Genomic DNA, 24,043 nt, shown 5'->3' with positions numbered 1-24,043 from the left:
ATGGATGAATGAAGAAAATGTGGTATACATACACAAAATGGAATATTATTCGGCCTTTTAAAAAGCAGGAAATCTTGTCATTTGTGAAAACACAGATGAATCTGGAGAACATTATGCTAAGTGAATTAAATCAGACAGAAAAACAAACATTGTATTATCTCATTTATATGTGGAATCTAAAAAAGTCAAACTCATAGAAGAACTGAATGGTGGCTGCTGGAGGATTGGGGGTGGGGAATGAGGAGACATTGGTTAAATGATACAAAGTTTCAGTAGGGATAAATAAATTCCAGAGATCTGTTGTATAGTATGGAGACTATAGTTAATAATAATGTATTGAGTATTATTATACTTGAAAATTGCTACAAGATCAGATCTTAAATGCTCTCATCACAAAAAATAAGTAGGTGAGGTGACTGATATGTTGATTAGCTCGGTTTAGTCACTTCACAACATATACATATATCAAAACATCATGTAGTATACCATAAATATATACAATTTTTATTTGTCAATTATACCTTAATAAAGCTGGGGGGGATTTAGAACCCATCTATCCTCACTCCCACCTCCAGCACTTCCCATCCTCTTTCCCTTCTAGAGCACTTATCGCTTTATACTTACTGGATATACTTACCTGTTTACTCCAGGAAAATGTAAATTCCTTGATGTAATTAGTTTTGTTACTGCTGCAGCCCCTGAACAGACCAGTGCCCGGCACTGAGTACACATTAATTAAATATTTATTTACTAATGAATGTAGTCCACGATACAGAATATTTGCTCACCTTGTTTCTTTTTTCCTACCCTCTATGTATTCAAAGCCCACCAATTCTTTAAGGTCAACTCAAAAATCATCTTCGTGAAGCCTATTCTTACATCCCTAGCCGACAGAGATCATCATCAACTCCCAGAGCACCTCATCTGTATCTTTTACCTCTTGAAAGTGGGGGAAAGTGTGATATAGTGGAAAGAGTACATAGTTACATAGTCAGTGGAGTCAGCCAAACCACTGGCTATGTGATCTTGAGAATTTTCTTTGTATTCTCATTTATAAAAATGAAAGTTATATATTTACCCAAAAGAAATAAAGACACATTTTTACACAAATACCGATAAACGAATACTCATAGCGCCTTATTTATAATAGCCACAAACTGAAAACAACCCAAATACCCATCAACAGAATACTTACACAAATTATAGTATATCCATAAAAGAATACTATTCAGCAACAGAAGGGAATGAACTACTAATACACAGAACAAAATGGATAAATATCACAGACGTTATGCTTAGAAAAAGAAACTAAACACAAAAGAGTATATACTGAATTATTCTATTTATGTGAAGTTACAGAACATGCAAAGCTAATCTTACAAGAGAAATATCAAAAGAGGGCTGCCTCGGTTGGAGGGAAATAGCTGCAAAGGTGCATGATGGAGCTTTCTGGGGAGATGGAAATGTTCTACATCTGGACTGTGCTAGTGGTTTACAGCTATACAGACAGTCTCCAACTTATAGTTCAACTTATAATTTTTCAGCTGTACTATCCAATTTTGAATTTTGATCTTTTCCCAGACTAGCAATGTAAGGTACATATTCTCAAGGTTGGGCAGTAGCAGCAAGCCACAGCTCCTAGTCAGTAACATTATTTAGATACTCTACACTGCACTGTGTTGCTGGATGATTTTGCCCAAGCAGGTGAATGTAAGTGTTCTGAGCATGTTTAAAGTAGGCAAGGCTAAGCTATGATGTTCAGTAGGTGTATTAAATGCATTTTCAAATTATGATATTTTCCATTTACAATGGGCTTATCCAGATATGCTACCCCTATCATAAATTGAAGAGTGTATCGAATAGGTATCGCTTCCACGCCATGGTATAGTTGAAAAAAACCGTAAGTAAAACCACTGTAAATCAGGGTCCATGTACACACTGAATTCATCATGGCACAGTAGACAAGGGTGCACACCAGTATGGAACTAATTTAACCACTTATTATAGTTTCTAATTATATAACTTTAGGCCGGGTGTGGTGGCTATGCCTATAATCCTGGCACTCAGGGAGGCCCGGTGGGAGGATCACTGGAGGTCAGGAGTTCGAGACCAGCCTCAGCAAGAGTGAGACCCCATCTCTACTAAAAATAGAAAGAAATTAGCTGGGCACCTAAAAAAATAGAAAAAAATAGCTGGGTGTGGTGGCACATGCCTGTAACCCCAAGTACTTGGGAAGCTGAGGCACGAGGATTCCTTGAGCCCAGGAGTTCAAGGTTGCTATGAGCTATGATGATGCCACAGCACTCTAGCCCAGGCAACAGAGCAAAACTCTGTCTCAAATAATAATAATAATAATAATATAACTTTAGACAAGTCATTATCCCCTCAGAACCTCAGTTTTCTCTAATATAAGAATAACATCTTATTGAATGGTAGACTCCTAGATTCAAATTTCCATCAGTTAACACAATATCTAACACATAACAGGTAGCCAAATAATTTCTGAAATACATAAAACCCAGCATATAGTAAATGTTCAATAAATATTACACTCTTTTCCCTACTTTCCTCATAAAAGGATTTTATTCTCTACTATATTTTAAAATCCTGAAGGACAGGACTAGTGTCTGAATGATCTTCTTTTCCTCCCCACTAACACAGTCCCTTACAAATGGTAGGCACTCAAAGATTTTGAAGGAAAGAATGGAAAACCATTTAATGGCTCATTGGTTAAGCATAATTACCTCATTTTGGTCATTCCAGAATCAGTGAGCCTGTGTACTCTATTAGCCTCTCCAATAAAGACGGTTGTGAGGCTAGATACCAAAATCTTTTATAAGGCAGACACAAAATTTTATGTGCTATATAATTAAAGCTATGAAGGAAGGTGGGGAGGAATATCATAGACACTTGAAAACACACAAGAAGCAATGTGTGGTAAAGAGCATAAGCTCTGAAGTTAAACACAAATCCATATTCCAAGACTACCACTTACAACCCATGCAAGTTATTTAACATTTTTGAACCTCAGGAGTCACAACTATAAAACAGGAGTAAAAATATCTACCTTGTAGGGTTATTTTCAAAATCAAAGAAATCGTATATGAAGAACCTGATGGCATGGAACCAACACTCAATAACTAGTAACTGTATACCACAAGGACTGTGGGTAATTTTTTTTCTTTGAAAAAGAAAAAATTTGTCTGATTTTCTGAAATACTATTGCACTGCAATTACAACCTTTGAAAACTATAATGATTTAAACTTAAAGTATTTCCAAATTACAGATTAAACTTGCCTTTGACTTTAAAATTTTCAACCCAGACATCACAAATTCTAATTACCAGGCCTTTTAGGAGGGGGGGGAAAAAGAAGAAAAGTTCAAGACTGAATTATCTCTTAAGTTTTACCAGATACTGATTTATTCCAAATCCTTACATTACTGACATTACTGTGCCTTGTGCACCTCTATCTAACTTCACACCTGACAGATTGGCTCTGCCTCTAAATTGGAGGTCAGTGGCAGATGGATGATTTTTTTTTTAGATAAATTCAGTAGTTCTAGCTACACTTAGACAAACATACTACAACATAGATTAACAAACGTAAGTAGAAGATGTGTGTTTCACAGTAGGGTATTTAAAAAGAGTTCTAAGATGCGATCTACTTAATGATATGAATAAAAAGCCAATAGGGAGAAAGCAAGCAAGAGGAAGAATAAGAACCCATGTCAGGTTAAAAATGTCATGTCCTTGTTTCTCCACAAAAAAGACACACAAATGGCTAAAAGCATATGAAAAGATGTTGAAATCACTAGTGATTAGGGAAATACAAATCAAAACCACAATGAGATACAACTTCACACCCACCAAGGTACCTAAAGTCAAAAAGACAGACAATACAAGTGTTGAAGAGGATGTGAAGAAACTGGAATGCTCACACACTGCAGTGGGAATGTAAAATGGTACAACTGGTTTGGCAAACAGTCCGGTAGTTCCTCAAAAAGTTAAAGATATAGTTACCAAATGACCCAGCAATTCTACTCCTAGATATATACTTAAGAGAAATGAAAACACAAGTCCACACAAAAAACATGTACAGGAATGTTCACAGCAGCATTATTCACGATAGCCAAAAAGTAGAAACAATCCAAATATTAACCAACTGATAAATGGATAAATAAAATACGGTATATCTACATGATGGAAGATTACTTAGCCATAAAAAGGAATGAAGTACTAATATCTGCTATAACATGGATGACTCTTGAAAACATTGTTAAATGAAAGAAGCCAGACACAAAAGACTACAAATTCCATGATTGCATTTACGTGAAATGTCCTGAATAGGCAAATCCATAGACACAGAAAGTAGTTTTGTGGTTGGCTGGGGCAAAGGATAGACTGGGGTAGTGAGAAGGGAGGCCAGAATGGGAAATGATGCTTATGGGGTTATGGGGTTTCATACTGAGGTACTGAAAATGCGCTAGAATTCATTGTGGTAATGGATGCACAACTCTATAAATACATTAAAAACCACTGAAGTGTACATTTTTTTTTTGAGACAGAGTTTCACTCTGCTGCCCAGGCTAGACTGTCGTGATGTCAGCCTAGTTCACAGCAATCTCAAACTCCTGGACTCAAGCAATCCTTCTGCCTCAGCCTCCTGAGTAGCTGGGACTACAGGCATGTGCCACCATGCCTGGCTAATTTTTTCTATATATTTTTAGTTGGCCAATTAATTTCTTTCTATTTTTAGTAGAGACGGGGGTCTCGCTCTTGCTCAGGCTGGTTTCGAACTCCTGACCTTGAGTGATCTATCAGCCTCGGCCTCCCAGAGAGTTAGGATTGTAAGTGTGAGCAACCACACCCGGCCTGTACATTTTAAATGAGTGGATTTTATGGTATATAAAATATACCTCAATAAAGCTGTTAAAAGAAAGCAAGCTATGTCCTAATCCAGAATTTCCAAAATTTCAATCATTCAGTTACTACTTTCAGGATATTTGCTGTAATTATGTACTACCCATACTATTATTTATATAACTTTTTTAAATAGAACATTTTTACTCAAATAAAAGAAAATTTATAACACTATCATAAATGTAAAATCAGTTAATATAAAATAAATATGGATATGACAAAATATTGATAGTGGTCCTCAAAAAAAGGAAATTTGAGAAACTCTGGGCTGCAGAAAAACAATGGCCAAGCAGAAAATGGAGCACAAAAAAAACAAACAAGGAGGGAATAAACACTAGGACTCACTGAGCCCCAAGTGTCTAAATAAGCTGCTGCCTGTAAGGAACTGGAGTCTTATCTTATTCTGCCCTGCAGTCCCAGAACATCTGTGAAGACACCTGAGAGTCCTAGAGATTGAAATGTGAAGACTGGCTCGAGTGCCAGGAAAGGTATACCTCTCTTTATCGGAGCTTGGGTACACAGGGCAAGGAGTAAATTACAGACCCAAAGTAGTGAGAAGCCTGATAGTAGCACTACTCAAAAATACACAAGAATACCTAGCTGTAGCCAGGACAGTACATCCATGAATTGACCACATATTTGCCAATAAGTTGTAGAAAAATTGACGTTTGCAATCACAGTCCCTCTCCAATGTTCATAAAATCTATCACCCATGATTTTTGCCTTTTCTGAAGTTTAAGAAAATCTGAGCATTTGCCTGAATCTGCTACTTAAACAATGTTGTAGGCATACTAAAAATTATCAGTAATTTTTCATGTCTTTGCTACTTGTAAAATAAGTATATTATGATAAAATCGAATATTTTGAAGGGCAATATAGACATTTTATAATTCCAGGTTGTTTAATGAGGTTTTTAATTCTGATTACTTCTGTATATACTGCCACGAATACATCAACCAAGAGGTATCTATTTTCTCCCATGAACGTGGCATGCCCTGTTGAAAATATCAAAGCTCTCTCTTTTCCAATGCTACATCGAAAGCAGGCCTAACACACAGTGATGTCTGAAATTTGCTTCAAAACAATGTGGTTGAGGGATAGCTTTTATGGGATAAGACTGTCCATGTACCAAATAGATTGGTACATAAAAGTTTACTATACTATTCTCTCTACTTTTGCATGTTTTTAAAACAACATATGATGAACTTACTACTTTAAGAAGTTATCAACAAAAAGTAGAGAGGCTGAGGTGGGAGGATGGCTTGAGCCCAAGAGTTTGAGATTAGAGGGAGCTATGATTACAGCACTGCACTACAGCCTGGGAAACAGAACAAGATCCTGTCTCTAAAATAAAACAAAACAAAAATGTTTTTAAAAGTAGTAATTATTTTAGCAAAACCTTATGAAATCTTTAGTGTTTCATATCACATGAGAAAAAGTCTTTCTATAAATCGTTTCCTCCTAATAATTTTTTAAGGTTGGCTTCACCACGGGACTGCAGATCTTTTCACTGTTTATATCCCACAAGACCCACAGCCAATTAGTGAAAGCCAAACATGTTTGTGAAAAAGGTTGCCCTCCAGCAGAAAACTGCTAACAAAATTTTATTAATTATTTGTTTTAATTTTTGTTATACAAGCCATTTGCAGTTTTTCCTTCTACAATTTCAGAAATACCAATTCCACAATGGATATCAGATTTCATCATTAGAGAGAATTCTGTTAAACTTCCCACTAAATAACACTACCACTTTCTAAGTGTTTAAAGAATGTTTACATGAGATTCCCAAAGAATTTTTGTTTCTCTTTTAAAACTAGGTTGGATGAGTATGATGAACACTGTCTGGGTAATGGGCACACTTATAGCCCTGACTCAAGCATTACAAAAGTGATCCATGTAACCAAAAGCATTTGTACCCCCCTAATATTTTGAAATTTAAAAAACGTACTATATTCAAGCTCTGGCCAATTTATAGGCAATAGTGTGGCCATGAATTTAGTCAACTCTATTGCATGTATGTAAACAATTTTAAAAAATGAGTCATATAAATGCTCTCTATACTAATAAGTATAGTTTATTAACACTCATAAAAAACATAGAGGACTTCTGTCCTTAGACATGTTTTCATTTTTTAAGTAATCTGATTTTTATAGAGTTTTGATTTATAGATGGTAAATACAGGATGTAATTTTTACTTATTGAACCAAGCTTTGGACTTTTTTTTGTTTTTTGGGTTTTTTTTGGGGGGGGGCTCAATTTTTAGCAGAACTTATCAATTTCATAGAAGAACAGATAATTTAATAGCTAACAACCAAAGAGATCTTTTAGGTATAAACTGCCAAGTAATCAATATGGGATAACTACTGACAAATATTATGGGAATTAGATAACCAAAATATGTAGGATCACACAAAAAGGTAAGCCTATTCTCCTTCTCATATGCCTGCTCTAACAAATCTTACCATTATCCACACAATTACTTAAATCACAGATCTTGGAAACTTATTTCATTATTCCCTTCCCTCTCTCATCTTCATCATCAACCCAATTAACATTTCATAAATAATTAAATTCTTCTTATGTATGAAACAAATATTTATGTAACAAATAGCACCTATCCATTTCATTATGCCCGCCTGCATTCAACACTTCTATTAATGCCGTAATATATTTTTTTTACCATTTTCTATAGAGAATCCACTCTTCTGTTTTATGCAGAGCAAAGAAAAAAGAAACTTTTGATCATACTAGAAGAAACTCAGCCATAGCTTTGGAATCTATACTCAAACTACACATGCAATGAGGACAATATTCTGTTAATACAATTGATTTGCTGCTGCATTTGTCTACTGACTAGTCTCTGTGTTTCTGTTAACAGATTCACTTCACCTCTTCCAAAGCTACTTTCACCAGAGTAATCTTTTACAATGCACAGATAGTTTTGAGCTGTAAAAAGGCAAGAACCCATATGCTAGTAATTACTATCATCATCAATACTATATCATAACTGTATTCCTTAATACAACCTATCTTATACCTTTTTTTTTTTTTTTTTTTTTTGAGACAGAGTCTCACTTTGTTGTCCAGGCTAGAGTGAGTGCCGTGGCGTCAGCCTAGCTCACAGCAACCTCAAACTCCTGGGCTCAAGCGATCCTCCTGCCTCAGCCTCCCGAGTAGCTGGGACTACAGGCATGCGCCACCATGCCCGGCTAATTTTTTCCATATATATCAGTTGGCCAATTAATTTCTTTCTATTTATAGTAGAGACGGGGTCTCGCTCTTGCTCAGGCTGGTTTTGAACTCCTGACCTTGAGCAATCCGCCCGCCTCGGCCTCCCAAGAGCTAGGATTACAGGCGTGAGCCACAGCGCCCGGCCTACAACCTATCTTATACCTTTATATCCTGGCATAAACAGACAATTCTGCTTAGAACATTCAGTCCCTCATAAACCCTACTTTTGACTATCTAGACATCTCCTCATTTGCATCAATCAGTTTCAAGTCATAAAAACCTAACTAGTGATGACTTGACAATAAAGCCATTTAATTATTTCATATAACAGGAGGCTAGAGGTAGGTATTTCCAGGTTTCATGCAGTGGCTAAACAGTGTTATTAGGGGCCCAGAATCTGTAAATTTTACAACCCTACCATCTTCAACATATTAGCTTTTCATTCTCATACTTTAAACTTAAGGCTGGAGGCTTAAACTTGAGGCTTATACTCACAAATAGACTGCAGTAAATCCAACTGCCAGGTCCTTGACCAATATTCCTAGAAGAAAGGAACAGTGGCAATAGGCTATTTTTTGGTTACAAATATCTTGTCCCTTTATCCATGAAGCAAAATATTGTCAAAAAAAAAACCGTTCCTTTGGCCATACTTAGAACCATGGATACAAGATCTACAAGGACACTTAGAGATAAAAACCTGGAAATAATAGGAAAGTCATGACAAGTTTAGACAAATGATGATTCATCCCTTTGTGCAGTATACATTAACACATTAAATCTAAGAATATTCCATAAACATGGAAAAAGAGGAAAATGTTCATGCTGAGTAATTATCTTTTCCATATTTTGAAATTTTGATTTACCTACTAGTTTTTAAATAAAAATTGGAGTCTCTAAAATGAATAAATAAAACTAGGTTTGGTTGTGGTTGATATCAAGGGGAAAGAAAAGACAGAATCTCATCTCTTCATCTTATTTATCTTTAGAATATTCCTGTAGTTAAATGAAGGCATTAATTAAGTCTTGATAGCAAATCAATCTTTTAGTGGTTCTTAACACATTGACTGCCATATGAGTTGTATTTAACTCAGGCTAATTTTGACCCTGGGGCCTCGTGAAGCAAAACCCTGCAATTGGTTCATGAAAATCTTACTTGATGTTCTCATTGTTACAATTAATATTGACAATTTAATTCTAAAAACATGGACTGCATTGCATATAACTCAGGCACAGAAAATAATAAAAAAAAAATCAGGAAAGATAATTTTGTTTTAATAAAATACCATGGCACACAGGAAAACTTTTTTTCTAGTGTGGTAGTCAATGTGTTAAATACCTATAAAGAACAAAGGACAAACATGTTTCAAGTCTGCCTTTAAAACAATATATCCTTTGGACCCTAGTCACCAAAATTATTCATTTATAAACACATTGGTATAGTATCACTGATTATGCTTCCATGATTGTTTTACTTGAATCACCAGGGGGGTAACCATAGTACTATGATCTGAATGTTTGTGTTCCCCAAACTTCATATGCTGAAATGCTAGCTCTCAAGGTGATAGTATTAAGAGGTAGGGCCTTTGGGAGATATCAGATTATAAGGGCAAGGCCCTCATGAATGGGATTAATGCCCTTATAAAAGAGGCCAGCAAGAGATCCCCTCACCCTTTCCACCATGTGAAGACACAGCTACGAGGTGCCATATGTTAACCAGAAAGCAGGCCATCACTAAACACTGATTCTGCTGACATGCTGATCTTGGACTTCCCACCCACCAGAACTGTGAGAAATAAATTTCTGTTGTTTATAAGTCACCCAGTCTAAGGTATTTTGTTATAGAAGCCCAAGTGGACAAAGATACATACAGAATTTTTAAAATGCAGCTCAAGGATGTGGGGAGAAAGAAGGAAAGGAGCAAACATTTGTTGAGGGCTTACCATGAGTTAGGAACAGTTCTAAATGCTTACAGATACCTCATTTATTGCTATCAATACATTTATGAAATGGAAATTATTCTTTTTTATAGATAAGGAAATGAAGGCTCAGAAAAATTAGTTTGCCAAAGGACAAGTGGTGGAGCTGGGATTCAAACTCTGATCAGTCTGCCTTAAAGCCACCAGATTATACTTCCTCCCACAAAGACAACTTTGCAAATCATATTAAAAATTGACTCTTTAGGCTGGGAGCAGTGGCTCACACCTGTAATGCTAGCACTCTGGGAGACCCTGACAGGTGGATCGCTCAAGGTCAGGAGTTTGAAACCAGCCTGAGCAAGAACGAGACCCCCGACTCTACTAAAAATAGAAAGAAATTAATTGGCCAACTAAAAATACATAGAAAAAATTAGCCGGTCATGGTGGCACATGCCTGTAGTCCCAGCTACTCAGGAGGCTGGAGAAGGATTGCTTGAGCCCAGGAGTTTGAGGTTGCTGTGAGCTAGGCTGACCATGGCACTCTAGCCTCGACAACAGAGTGAGATTCTGCCTCAAAAAAAAAAAAAAATTTGACTCCTTAATTAAAAATATTAATTCCTTAGCGGATATTATTCAAATCATTTCAATATGTGGCATAAATCAATCTGTATCCAACGAGTTTTGAAGAAAAGTCAACGTTAACAGAAAAAATACAAGGGATAGAGCACCAATATAGGCCAGAGTAGGAGAGCAGTCAGACAGCTTAAGCTCAGATCTACCGCTCACCAGCTGGTGATCAAGAACAAGTTACAACCTTTGTAAGCCTCAGTTCCCTCATTCATAGAATAAGCATAACGCCTGTCCCATCTCTCCTCCTTCTACCTAGGAGGTAGAGAATGAAATGTTTATGAGAATGAAAAGTTCATGTTGATGAAATCAATCTGTAACTAAAACAAACTGCAATACACGTAAGGAATTAGCATTTATTCAGTCAGCTGACTATAGTGAATATCTGTTTTCATGGAAAATAACCTGGCACAAATAGAATGAGAAACACTGTCCACCAGCACCAGGAACCTGCTCTTGGGGCAGGCGGCCCCATCTCAGCGAGAGCCCCTGGACAGCGGCAGGTGAGTTTGGAGGACCAATTATCTGCCTGCTCTCTAACAATCCTGCCACTCAGTGGAGCCTGAGACTCTAGCCTGGTTCCACGAACGCGACTGGAAAACAGTGTGAGGGAAAGGCGTGAAGCAGCTGAGGAGAAAAGAGCACTAACAGAAGCAGGAGGCTGGACCCGACTATTCCCAGGTGTGAGGTCTTGGTTAAACCCTCCAGGCCTCAGCGTATGCATTTGTTAGATGGAGACCATTCCCGCCCTGCTTCCCGGGCAGAGCTATAAGACCAGAGTCGCCTGCAGGGACAGCACGGTGAACCCAGCTGAGAGACGGCGAAGGCGATCACCTGTCAAATGAAGGGAAGGGAGGGAGGCTCCTCTGTAGGTCCCTTGCAGTGCTGACATTCCAGAAGCCTCGTCGCGCGCGGCCCGGGGCCCCCACACGCCGTGTCCCACGCCCCTCACACCCCGCTGAGACCGAAGGGCAGGCAGCCGCCCTTCAGGACAGGCCCGGAGCCTTCTCGCCTCGACCCTGAAGACCTCCTCAACCGACCCCGGGGCCCTCCCGAGTGACCGCAGCTCCCCTCCCCCAGCAACGATCCCTGCGCCCTGCGCCCGCACTCCCAGGTGAGGGGAAGGGTGAAAGGGCGTGCTTCGCCGCCATTTTGTCCCCATGGCTCCCGCAACACACTCAGCCGGCCCGCGCCCGCCCGGACCCGCCCGGGTGTGCTCAGTGCGCGCCCCTCGCGAACACTCACCCCGTCCGCCCTGCGCAGTTCGGCGCGGCTCCGAGCGTCCGGCCAGGACGCGGGGCGGGGCGGGGCGGCGTCCGGGGCACCACGTGACTCCCAGCGGCGGCCGCGGCGCTCCCGGCTCCCCTAGGCCCGCGCGCAGGCGCAGCTGGGCCCGCGCTGTGGGGCCGCGGAGACGGCAGGGAGCGCCGCGCGAGTTTGGTTCCGCGTGTGGGCGCGGCTGCGTCCCCGAAGCCGTTCCTTTCTCTGGGCCGCGCTCGCACCGCCGCTTTTGGCCACACAGGCCCCGCTCTTGGAGTCAGTCTCTTCCCCTCGCCTGCTTATCTTCACGGGTGGCGCACAGATTGAGGACCGGATCCCGCCCGGCGAGTGTGCGGCTTCTGGGAGGGTGCAAAGACCTAATCAAGTTTAAAATACCTCCTAGACACGTAAACGCATGGCCAGCCAAACGCTTTAGCGATATTTGGATCACAGTTCTGGACAGAACAGACTCGACGCAGGCCATAATTATCAAATATTCCCCATCATTTTTCATCTCGCTGTAATCCATCCACTGGAATCTCTCAAAATCCATGACATAAATAAAAAGCACTCATCTTTCTTACATACATGTATAACAGTTTTATTAAGATATAATTTACATCCCATACAATTCACCCACTTAAAGTGTACGGATCAATGGCTTTTAGTATGTTCACAGAGTTGTGTGACCACTACAATCAATTTTAAAATATTTTCATCACCATAAAAAGAAATCCTGTGTATTCATTTAGTTATTTTCCCTCAACCCCCACAACCACAGGCAACCACTAATCTACTTTCCGTGTCCATAGATTTGCCTATTCTGAACAATTCATATGCAAGGAATCATGAAATGTAGTATTTTGTAACTGGCTTCTTTCACTTTAGGTAATTTTTCAAGGTACATCTACATTGTAGCACATATTGATATTTCATTGCTTTTTATGGCTGAATAATATTCCATTGTATGGACCATATACCACCTTTTACTTATTCATTCATCTGTTGAAACACATTTAGGTTACTTATACTTTCTGACTATTATGAATAATGCTGCTCATAAGTTTTTATGGGAACATATGTTTTCATTTCTCTTGGGTATATATCTGGAAGTGGAATTGCTAGGCTATGGTTAACATAAGTTAACCATATGTTTAACTTTTTCAGAAACTGTCAGGTGATTTACCAAACCAGCTGCAGCATTATACATTCCCACTGACAGTATATGAGGTCCCAGTTTTTCCACACTCAACATTTGTTATTCTCTGCCTTTTTTATTATTTATTATCTTACGGGTGTGAAGTGGTATCTTATTGTAGTTTTGATTTGCATTTCCCTGATAGTGCATTTTCACATGCTTATTGGCCATTGTTGTATTGTCTTGGAGAAATGTCTATTCAAATCCTTTCCCCATTTTTTAGTTGACTTACCACTCATTTTATTTTGCCATAGAATCTGTTCATTTTATTGATCTGCCAAATATTCTGGTGCTTCTCCATGATGTACCTTTCCTTGGCCCCATTGATGGCAGACTTGACCATGTGACTTGCTTGGGCCAATAAAATGTAAGCGGGAATGTCAATTCCAAGCAGAAGCTTTAAGAGTCAGCTTGTGGGTTCAACATTTCTCTTTTCTGTCTGCCACAAGCAATTGGTTTCAGAGAGAAGCTGTTTTGGTAAGCCAGTCAGATGCTTGGGGACATTTGTTACTACAGCATAATCTAGCCTGTCCTACAGGACACACTCATCCTATGTGCTATTAAGACTGGCTCCACCATTCCTCCAGTTTCCTTGATATGGCCTACAAGGCCCTGAAGATCAGGTTTGTTGACCTGTACAACCTCATTTCTAGACCATTCCCTCAACCACCCTGTGCTCCAGACAAAATAAAATATATTCAGATCCTGAAATTCACTTCTTCCTCCTCTCTTTCTCTTTCTAGACACACACACACACACATACACAATCTCATTTTGTCTGGCAATAACCCTGAGAATTAGGTAATATATCCCATTTTACAAATCAACAAAGGCCCTGGATTTATTTTTCTTAGAGCTAGCAAGAGGTAGAGCCAGAATTTGAACTTAAGTCTGTTTGACTCCAGAGCCCTCCTTTGAGTAATTTTGTTATAATAAAAGATAAAAAGTAGTTAAATTTTATTGAGCATTTAGTATGTGGCAAGAATTGTGCTAAAGCACTTTGCATGAATTATATTAAATGCATGTAAAGAAATTTTATATATAGAACTATAGAATAGTAGTATTCCACAGCAGTTCAAGACTCTGACTTTGGAGTTAAGATAACATAATGTATGACAATGAGCAAATTACTAAACCCCTCTAAACTCCATATTCATCATCTGTAAAGTGGAGCAATAAAATATACCTTCAAGGTTTTTGTGAGTATTAAATGAATCAATTTTTAGAAAGCACTTGGAACAGCTTAGCATATAGAAAGAGCTCAAATTACACTAGCTATAATGTTTCTTTTGTCATCCAACCTCACAACAAACGTATGAGGTAGATAGTCCTATATGACTGACGCCTGTCCTTCAGCTGCCTTGTCTTTATCCACTTCTTGGCTTTAGACACCAGTCCCTCCAGAATGCCCCTCCTCATTTTTGCTACCTGGAAAATTCCCACTCACCTCTAAGACCTGCCTCAGATATTCCTTCCTGAACTTCAGCAGCTGGCTTGGCTGCTCCCTGCACTGGGCTTCCAAAGAACTTTGTACAAACTTTTATAGTTAGATGGCTTTGAAAGCAAGCACCAAGAATTCACTCAACTAAAAAATGGGGTTGCTATAAGGTTGGAACTACAATGCAGAGGCCTTCAGAACCTGCCATCCTTGGCTCTGTCAGGTGAATTCCCTGACTTCTCTGCTCCTTCTGCTGTAAGCTCTGTTCTCTCTCAGTCATCAGCTGCCTCTGCCCACTCACAGATTCTCCTCTAACCTTGCACACCCATCAAGGCCACCCAGATTTCCTTTTTCCATCAGTTCTGACTCTTCCTCTAGAATTTTGCTGTCTAATAAGATAGCCACTGGACACATGTGCCCATTTAAATTAAAATGAATTGAAGTTAAATAAAATCCTTGGTCACACATGCCAAATTTCAAGTAATCAATAACTACACGTGGCTAATGCCTACTATCAATATATGTGACAGCACAGATATAGAATAGTTCCATCATTACAGAAGGTTCTATTGTACAGCACTGCTCTAGACATACTGTCTTAGTATTATTTTGTTCAGGATGCTATAACAAAATACCAGAGATTGGGTGGCTTAGAAACAACAGAAAATTTATTACTTACAGTTCTGGAGGCTGGGAAGTCCAAGATCAAGGTGTCAGCAGATTCCATCTCTAATTGAGGGCATGCTTCCTGATTTTTGCTGTGTCCTCATATGATTGAAGGGGTGAGAGAACTCTCCTTAGTCTCCTATAAAGGCACTAATCTCATTCATAAGGGCTCCAATGGCCCTCCCAAAGGCTCACCTCCTCATACCATCACATTGGGCATTAGGAGTTCAACAAATGAATTTTCGGGGAACACAAACATTCAGTTTACAGCAGATATCCATTGTCATAGCTCCCAAAAAGGGAGCGTAATATTCTGTGGTCACTTTTTCAACCAACCTCCATCCTAGGTTATCAGCTAGCCCATTGATTGGCTGTCCCTGGCTCAGGTGCACACCCTTAGCCCAATCAGCAGTGGTAGGGATGTGTAGGGGTTGGGGAGGATGCCATGAAGATTGCTTACATGATAGCAAAATAAGACTGCCTAAGTATGGGAACATGTTCCATGGAAGGTAATGGGAAAGGCAGAATTCTGAGCTTGGCCTGTGCCATATAATCATGTTGTTTTGTAATTATTTTTGAACACATGTTTCCCCCTCACCCTCTCCCATTATTGGCTCCCTGAGGGCAAAGAATGTCTGGTGTCTATCTGTCTTCTGTGCTTAGCACAGTACGTGATACATAGTAGGAACTCAACAAAGGTTTATTGTGTGAATACCATAGAACGTTGGAGGTGAGAGAGGATATTAGTCTGGATAGATTTTTTAAAAAATAATGGCACATGTGGGATTGGAATTGAATTTTGAAGTGAAGACTAGCTTTAGATATGCAAAGAGCGAAGTAAAAGGCTGCGTAAGAGGAGCATGGTTGAACAAAGGCTTAAAGCAGGAGGATAAAAGACGTGATTAGGAGACAGAAGATAGAGTAATATGTAACATTTGAATGGAATGAGCTGTTAGAATATTATCCTGTCCAGTCACTAAGGCGTCTTTTCCATGGCTCTACCTCCCACTAAGAAGCTCCTACCATGGTTCTAGAATCTGCCTGACAGTCTTGCCTTTGAGGTTTTGGTAACAATATTTTAGTAACAATACCTTTTGTCCACTGGAGGATAAATTTGCTCGCCTGTTCCACTTAAATGCAGTAATCACCTCCTCACAAGTGGAAAATAGAATTCTGGTAATCTCTGTCAAGCAATGGTACTATAATTGTATAGATTAGTATATGTGGTTGCTTGAAATGAAAAGCCAGTTGAAGGTAAGGAAATTGGAACATTTGGAGCTGCTATACTCTACCATATATTAGTAATGTAAATTATAGGTACTGTGGAGTAGACTGACAACTTAAGAAGCATTTGACAGCTTAGAGAAAGAAAATGCTAAGCTCCAGGCTTTAAACTCTCAGCTCAAGTTGTGGTCTAAATACCAGAAAGCTTCTATGGTGCCAATGCTTCCTCTCCTATCTGAGGAAACTGACCTTCCCTTGTTTAAAGATTCTATAACAATCATGCATATAGCAGTTGCCTTGCAAAAAGATGTTTGTTCTCCCCTAAATCCTACCTACCACCTTTCATTATCTGCAGACCCACTTCTAAAGTCAAATCAACAATGTAAGATTTATATTCCAGAAAAAAAATGTATACACTCAAACCACTGCAATATCTTGTGAACTCACATCAGGAATAACTTGGAAAACACATGTGGGAGCAGATCCTAAGGGTGTTATATCACAAAAGGTAGAATATAATAATGGGCTAGGCTAAATTTACAACATGGATGTTCTCACCTGAGATTCTCATTTGAATGTGCTAAATTGAGTAGCTAGAAGCATCCCTAATGGTTTGCTGGGTTGGATGACAGAAATTGGGGTACAATGGTGGCATACATTCAATGAAACAGAAATGCCAGGTCATCCCTCACATAATGTGGAGAAAGGAAAAACAAAGGGCTTTATGAAAAAGGATCAAACCATAGCATCATGTGACCATAGGACTGTCGTAGTGGATTTATTATGTGTGACCTGCTCACCAACTGACTGTGTTTCCTGGAAGGGCACAGAGGGTGCTAAGGCACTAAGAAAACACTAATGAGAGAGGCATAGGCATCCTCAGAAGTTCTGCAATGACTGTCCTCTCTAGACCAAGGATGATTGGGATAGTTTTCTGATTTCAATGGGAATATTGGTAGAGTGGAAAAGGCCATTTGTCAATACTTCACCATCGGAGACAAAGGGGCATAATTACCATAATGGGCAGCAGGCAATCAGAATGTTTGACCCTCAGGGATCTGTAGGGGTGCTAAATGAGAACAGGGCCCTTAGGAATGAAATAGATGTGCAGCACAAAAGGAAATCATAGACTCTCATTTCATTCCCAGACTTAAATTGCTTCACATACCCAGGGTCCAGAGATTGAAGCAGAAGTTGGGTCCTCTTGAGGAAGGACACTGAAATATTGTCACAACTATATACTCAAGCTTTTCCCTAAAGGAACTGTGGCTATTAGGATGAGTGTGACTGAGGAAAAGGACATTTAGACTTTTAGGGAATTATTACATACTTCTCTGAGTTAATGCTAGTTCTTGGGAACCCCTGGATAAATTGAGTGTTTTGGGTGGTCAAGTAATAAATGAAATTTATATCCAAGTCCATCACATGGAAGACTCAATGCACTCTATAAACCCATTCTGAGTTTATTTCCCCAGGCCCTTAGTGCAAATTGGGACTATACATGCTTAGCAACTGGCAAAATCCCTGCACTAGCTCCCTAACCCATGGAGAGAGGACTCTTATGATAGGTAGAGCCAAGTAGAAGCCCCTGTAACTTCCCTTCTCTAACAAAATCATAAGCCAAGCTGGGCGCGGTGGCTCTCGCCTGTAATCCTAATACTATGGGAGGCCAAGGTGGGAGGATTGCTTGAGCTCAGGAGTTCGAGACCAGCCTAAGTAAGAGCAAGACTCCGTCTCTACCAAAAATAGAAAAATTAGTTGGGCGTGGTGGCACACACCTCTAGTCCCGGCTACTCAGGAGGCAGGAGGATCACTTGAGCCCAGGAGTTTGAGGTTGCTGTGAGCTATGATGATGCCACAGCACTCTAGCCTGGGCAACAGAGTGAGTCTCAAAAATAAATAAATAAATAAGCTAAAAACAATACCACATGCCTGTGGTAATGGCAGAGATTAATTAGCGCTACCCTCAAAGATTTCATAGATGTACCTCTGCTAATTCCTGTGTTTGGCCAGTGGCAAAACTAAATAGATATGCAGTTTCTGATCCACTTGCAGTTTCTGATCCAGATATGGTATCTTTGCTGCAGCAAATCAATATAGTCCTGCCATCTAGTACGCAGCTATTGATCTAGAAAATCATTTTCCCCTCATATCAATTAGTGAGGAAAATCAGAAGCAGCAATTTTTACTTGTCAGGAATAGCAATACACCTTAACAGTCTTACATCAGGGCCACCTCTACTCTCAAACTCTGTCATTGTACAGTCTACAGGGACCTTGATTATCTGGACATCCCATAAAACATCACTCTAATCTACTACATTGATAATATCATGCTGATTGGTGTGATGAACAGGAAGCAGCAAATATTCTAGATACCTTAAGTAAGGCACGCACCTGCCAGAGACAAAAAAAAATTCAGTGAGAAGAATGTTGACACATCCCTGGATAGCAATGGTTCTCAACCAAAGTGATTTTGTCCTTTAGGGGACATTTAGCAGGCAGTGTATAGAAACATTTTTGGTCATCACACCTGGGGGTGAGCAAGTTAGTGGCTACTGGCATCTAACAGGTAGAGGCCAAAGATGCTAGGATAGACATCCTACAATACACAGGACAGCTCCCCACAACCAAGAATTATCAAGCCCATAATATCAAGATTGAGATTGAGAATTCCTGCTATAACTTATAGGGAAAGGCAAGTTCTGCACCTTGTACATCCTAACACTAAGAAAGAGGCGCATATATACACCCCCCCCACACTTGGGTATGTTTCTCTAACCAATTTACTGAGAAACTTGTGTTTCCAGAAAATGAAAAGGCTCTGCAGTAGGTCCAGGATGCTGTGCAAGCTCTCCTGCCACTGAAGCCTAAAAATTCAGATGATCCAAAGTCTCTGTGGCAAGTAAGGATGCTGTATGGATCCTTTGGCAAACCCCAGTAGAGATCTAAAGCACAAAATCCCAGGGTGTTGGCACAGTGCCATGCTCTCTTCTGCTGAAAAAGCACTGGATTCTAGTAGAGGCTGGGTCTTGATAACATCAAGATTGATATGATCTGACCTGTCCATCGTGAACTGCTATGATAAAAGGTCAAGCTTGAACAGGTCAAGAGGACACAAGTAAGTTCCATAGGCAGGTAGTTCTGAATCTAGGGCCTCATAAGGAATTCCCTATAACCTTATGTCTGGTTTAAAGATGCATCTTAGCCAGGCCTAATGGCTCACCCCTGTAATCCTAGCACTTTGGGAGACCAAGGCAGGAGAATCTTTTGAGGCCAGGAGTTCTAGACCAGCTTGAGGAAGAGTGAAACCCCAGTTCTACAAAAAATAGAAAAATTAGCTGGGCATGGTGACGCACACCTGTAGTCCCATCTACTCAGGAGACTGAGGCAGGAGGATGGCTTCAGCCCAGGAGTTGGAGGTTGCAGTGAGCTATGATGATGCCAAAGCACTCTAGCCTGGGTAACAGAGTGAGGCCCTGTCTCAGGAAAAAAAAAAAAAACAGCAACAAAAGATGGGTCTGCACAATATGTTGGCATAGGCTGGAAGTGAACTGCTGCAATATTACCATTCCATTTAGAAGTGGCTCCAAAAGGAATGTGGTGAAAGGCAATCCTTTCAATGAAGAAAACATTGAGCATACAGCATACAAGGAGATATTGCCTGGGGTACAGATCTACTGTGGCCCATGGGCAGTGGTTAATGGTTTTACCTATTGCTCACAGACTTGGAAAGAATAATATTAAAATATTGGTAATGAGGAAGTCTGAGAATAAGTATATGGATAGACCTCTCAAAACTGATGAATAGTATGAGGGTTTTTGTGACCCATGTGAATGCTTGCCAAAGGGTATCACTGAGTAGGAAGCTCTCAATAGTTAGTTGGGACAAGAAGAGTTGGAGTAGACAATGTCCACTCTGCGGATGCTGATCAGCTTCTTTATTCAGCTAGGACAGTCCTTGTACTGTGGGCACATGTGTTGCCAGCCATGGCAACAGGGACAAGGCTAGCCACAGGGCCAACAACATGGACTTCCTTCTCCAAGGTAGAAAGCCCAGCCTGCCAACAACAGAGGCCAACACTGAGCCCCTGATATGGTACCATTCCTTGGAACTCTGGGGACATGTTGTTTATGTAGGACCTCTTCCATCATGGAAGGGCAGATATTTGTGTTCACTGGAATAGACACTTTATTTTTCCCTTCCCCTATTCAAAATGGTTCTGCCAGCATCAACATCTGTGGACTTACGGTATATCATGATGCTGATTCATTTTCATGATATTGCATACAAGGTTGCTTGTCACCGAAGATCTCATTTGACAGCAAGAGAAATGGTGGGCACATGCTTTGGAATTCACTAAATGTATCACATACCCCATTGTCTGAGAACAGGTGGCCTGGTAGATTGGTAGAGTGGCCTACTGAAGCCGTAATTAAACCATCGCCTGTGAGACAACAAACACCCTGTGAGATCAAGAGCCATCCTGTAGGATGGAATGTGTGCTTTGAACCAGTGACCAACAGATGGTGCTGTTTCTCCTACAGCCAAAATAACCAGGTTCTGGAAACTATTACACACAATGACCCACTGACAAGATTGAGTTTCCTTTCTCCACACCTTAGACTCTTCTAGTTTACAGGTCTCTCTGTTCCTGTCTTAGTTTGGGTTCTTTTCCTAGGACAAGGTCTTGGGTGCAGATAACTTATCTGAGATGTGCTCCCAATAAGCACAAGTGAGAAAAGAGGAAAGTGAGTCAGGGAAGGGAGAAGGGCCAATAAGGTGTGTCATGATGAGCACGTGACCACTGTAGGCAACTGAAGCTCAATCTCGCTGAGAACCCTCTCAAAAGCAGTGTAAAACAAGCTTCAGAATTGTCCTTTGGGAAGATAGGAAAGCAAAGCATATCCCTCTCCAACTCCAATTCACGGGACATCCGCGCCCTCACATTTCTGGGCTGCATTTCCCTTGGGCAGAAAACAGGCAGAATAAACTCTGGGTTTCTGAGAGTGAGAGTGAGTGGAGCCACTTCCACTTCCACTCTTTGGTTCTCAGGCCCATTTGTGATACTGGCTGGAAACACAGCACCATACAATGACTGTTGCCTTAAAGATAAGGAAGGGTAGAAACCCATCCTCACAAAATTCTTTACCAAGGCAAAATAGCATGTCAGGAGATGCTTTTCAAATGGTATAGAGTTCTCTGCTACAGACCTCGTGTCCTTGCTGTATAACCCAAGTGGTGTGTGCTGTGACTCTCCTACTGGGACTTGCCAAATATTCCAGATGGCATTTGTTCTCTTATAAATAACTCTAATACTGTAGGATCTTCCAGGACATATGTTCCTAATTGCAGGACTGTTTGTACCATGAGTGAATCTGCTATAGAACCCTTTCTGGTTTTAGACCCCACTCAAAATTAACATCTTTCTGCATCTTCTGATAAATGTGTTAGAGCAGTATTCCCAAGTGTAGACTATGCTGCCTCCAAAAATCTGAAAAGGCCTACCAAGAATTATGTTTGTGTTTATTCTTTCTTTATCTGTGTATCTTCCTTAGTGGTAGATGGTACAAAATACAATAACTTATCTTTTACCTATCTTTTGCCTTGGATGGACTGCCTGACATGCCCAAAGCTACTAGACTCCTAAAACCTTCATGGCTCCTATATTTTTGTAGGATTTATCTTCCACACTCCAGACTGCATTGTCCTATCAAGATATCCAAAGTAGATGCCATTTCTTATCTTCAAGTGTGGTTAACACTATCTCATCAGTATAGTAGTTTGATGTGATGATCCATGGAATGCCCATATGACTTGGGTTTCTTTGGCTTGGGGCAAGACTGTGAATGTGTACTGTTATCCCCTCTATGTGAAAGCAAACTGCTTCTGGTTCTAATTCCTGATGGGTAGTTAAAATAATGCAATCACCAAATCAATATCTTCATGTCATATACCAGCAGCCATATTAATTTATTCTAGTAAAGATAGCAGATCTAGCACATTTATTACAACTGGGGCTACTACTTGATTCAGTTTGCAGGAGTTCACTGTCATCCACTATGATCCATTGAGTTTTTTTTCTTAATTATTTTTGGCCAGGCACAGTGGCTCATACCTCTAATCCTAGCAGTTTGGGAGGCCAAGGTGGGGGGATTGCTTGAACCCAGGAGTTTGAGGTTGTAGTGAGCTATGATCTATAGGTACTGTAGCCCAGGCAACAAAGCAAAACCCAGCCTCCAAAAAAAATTTTTTTGGTGAGATATAGTTCACAGACCATAAAATTCACAATTTTTATATTTAATTTATTTTTATTATTGTGGTAAAATACATATAACATAAAATTTACCACTTTAACTGTTTTTAATTGTGCGATTCGGTATCATTAAGCACATACACATTGTTATGTTACATTACCATTATCCATTTCTAAAACTTTTCATCATTCCAAACAGAAACTCTGTACCCATTAAATAATAACTACTCACTCCCTCCCCCAGCCCTATTCTACCTTTATTCTTTATGTTTACTTTCTCTTTCTATCAATTTGACTATTCTAGGTACTTCATTAAGTGGACCCATACAGTGTTTGTCTTTTTGTGTCTGACCTATTTTACTTGGTGTAATGTCTTCAAAAAACATGACATCGAGGAAGAGGAAAAAATGGCAGATTAGTGGTGGCCTCCTGGCTCACTCCTCCCACAGAAAGTGGTGAAGAACCCGGACAGCTACACATGAGTGGATCCTTCCCTGCCAAGAACAGTGTTGTGAATCTTCAGAGAAACAGCATGGGACACACAGCATAGGGGGAAAAAAGGTGAAAGGGTGATACCTTTGCAAAGACTGGAGAGTGGGAGATATATAATAGGGAATAGAGCATGAGAGGGCTACACCCTACCCGCCAGGCAGCTTAGTGCAATCTGACCCATAGGAGAATGCCCGGCTCCCCCACAGACCTCCACACACTCAGACAGGGAGGCGCCTGATGTCGGTGCAAAGTCGTGACATGGGACGGACAGGCTCTGTGGAGAGGAGACAATCGCAGGAAACATTTTGAACTCTCCAGTGCTCTGTGCTGGGACAGCACTGGGTGGGGGAGGGACTGGTTTGAGTGGTTACTTCCTGAGACCGCCACCCTGGGAGGGAATTTGGAGACAGGCACTTTGCTTCTGGTGTCAGTGGGACCAGAACACAGGAGGTGATTTGCTTAAAAGAGGGCTCTGCCCCTGGAAACTGCTGACAATATAGCCAGCTCAGGGCAGGACAAAAAGAGCAGGACCCTCTGCTAGGCGAAAGTGAGACTGCGGGACTGTGACACAGAGGAGACAGCTGCTGGCCTGCTGATTCAGTTTGTCACACCAGCGTCTGCCAAATCCTGAGTGGTCACCCCCTATGCTAGCTCGCCAGTGGCTGGTGGCTGCCATTGTGGGGGTCCCCAGCCCAGCAACAGTGCAGCATGTGGTAGTTTGGGCACCCCTCCCCCAGCCTGGGGACTTTTGCCCTGGGCACAGTGGACTCCACCCTTGGAGGTAGGGAGAAGTGAGACAAGCTGCTTTCTTTG

At 40.5% G+C, this 24,043-nt stretch overlaps 1 protein-coding gene across 6 annotated transcripts in view; it reads right to left on the bottom strand.

Annotated features, from left to right (window-relative positions):
- The window catches only part of SCAPER (S-phase cyclin A associated protein in the ER), a 503,757-nt gene extending 491,730 nt beyond the window's left edge, over nucleotides 1-12,027 (bottom strand). For 5 of the 6 annotated variants that reach the window (XM_012739362.2, XM_012739365.2, XM_012739364.3 and 2 more), the window contains exon 1: nucleotides 11,942-12,027. The gene's annotated coding sequence lies outside the window, so the exon portion shown is untranslated. Of the gene's footprint in view, nucleotides 1-8,648; nucleotides 8,695-11,941 lie in introns of all 6 variants that reach the window. The other variant, XM_012739363.3, reaches the window with a different exon arrangement.
- Nucleotides 12,028-24,043: the final 12,016 nt, after the last annotated feature.

This window comes from Microcebus murinus, chromosome 6 (assembly GCF_040939455.1).
Source record: "Microcebus murinus isolate Inina chromosome 6, M.murinus_Inina_mat1.0, whole genome shotgun sequence".
In the NCBI taxonomy this organism is placed as follows: Eukaryota; Metazoa; Chordata; class Mammalia; order Primates; family Cheirogaleidae; genus Microcebus; species Microcebus murinus.
The sequence above is the reverse complement of the archived record's forward strand: the minus strand, read 5'-3'. Positions and strand labels throughout refer to the sequence as shown.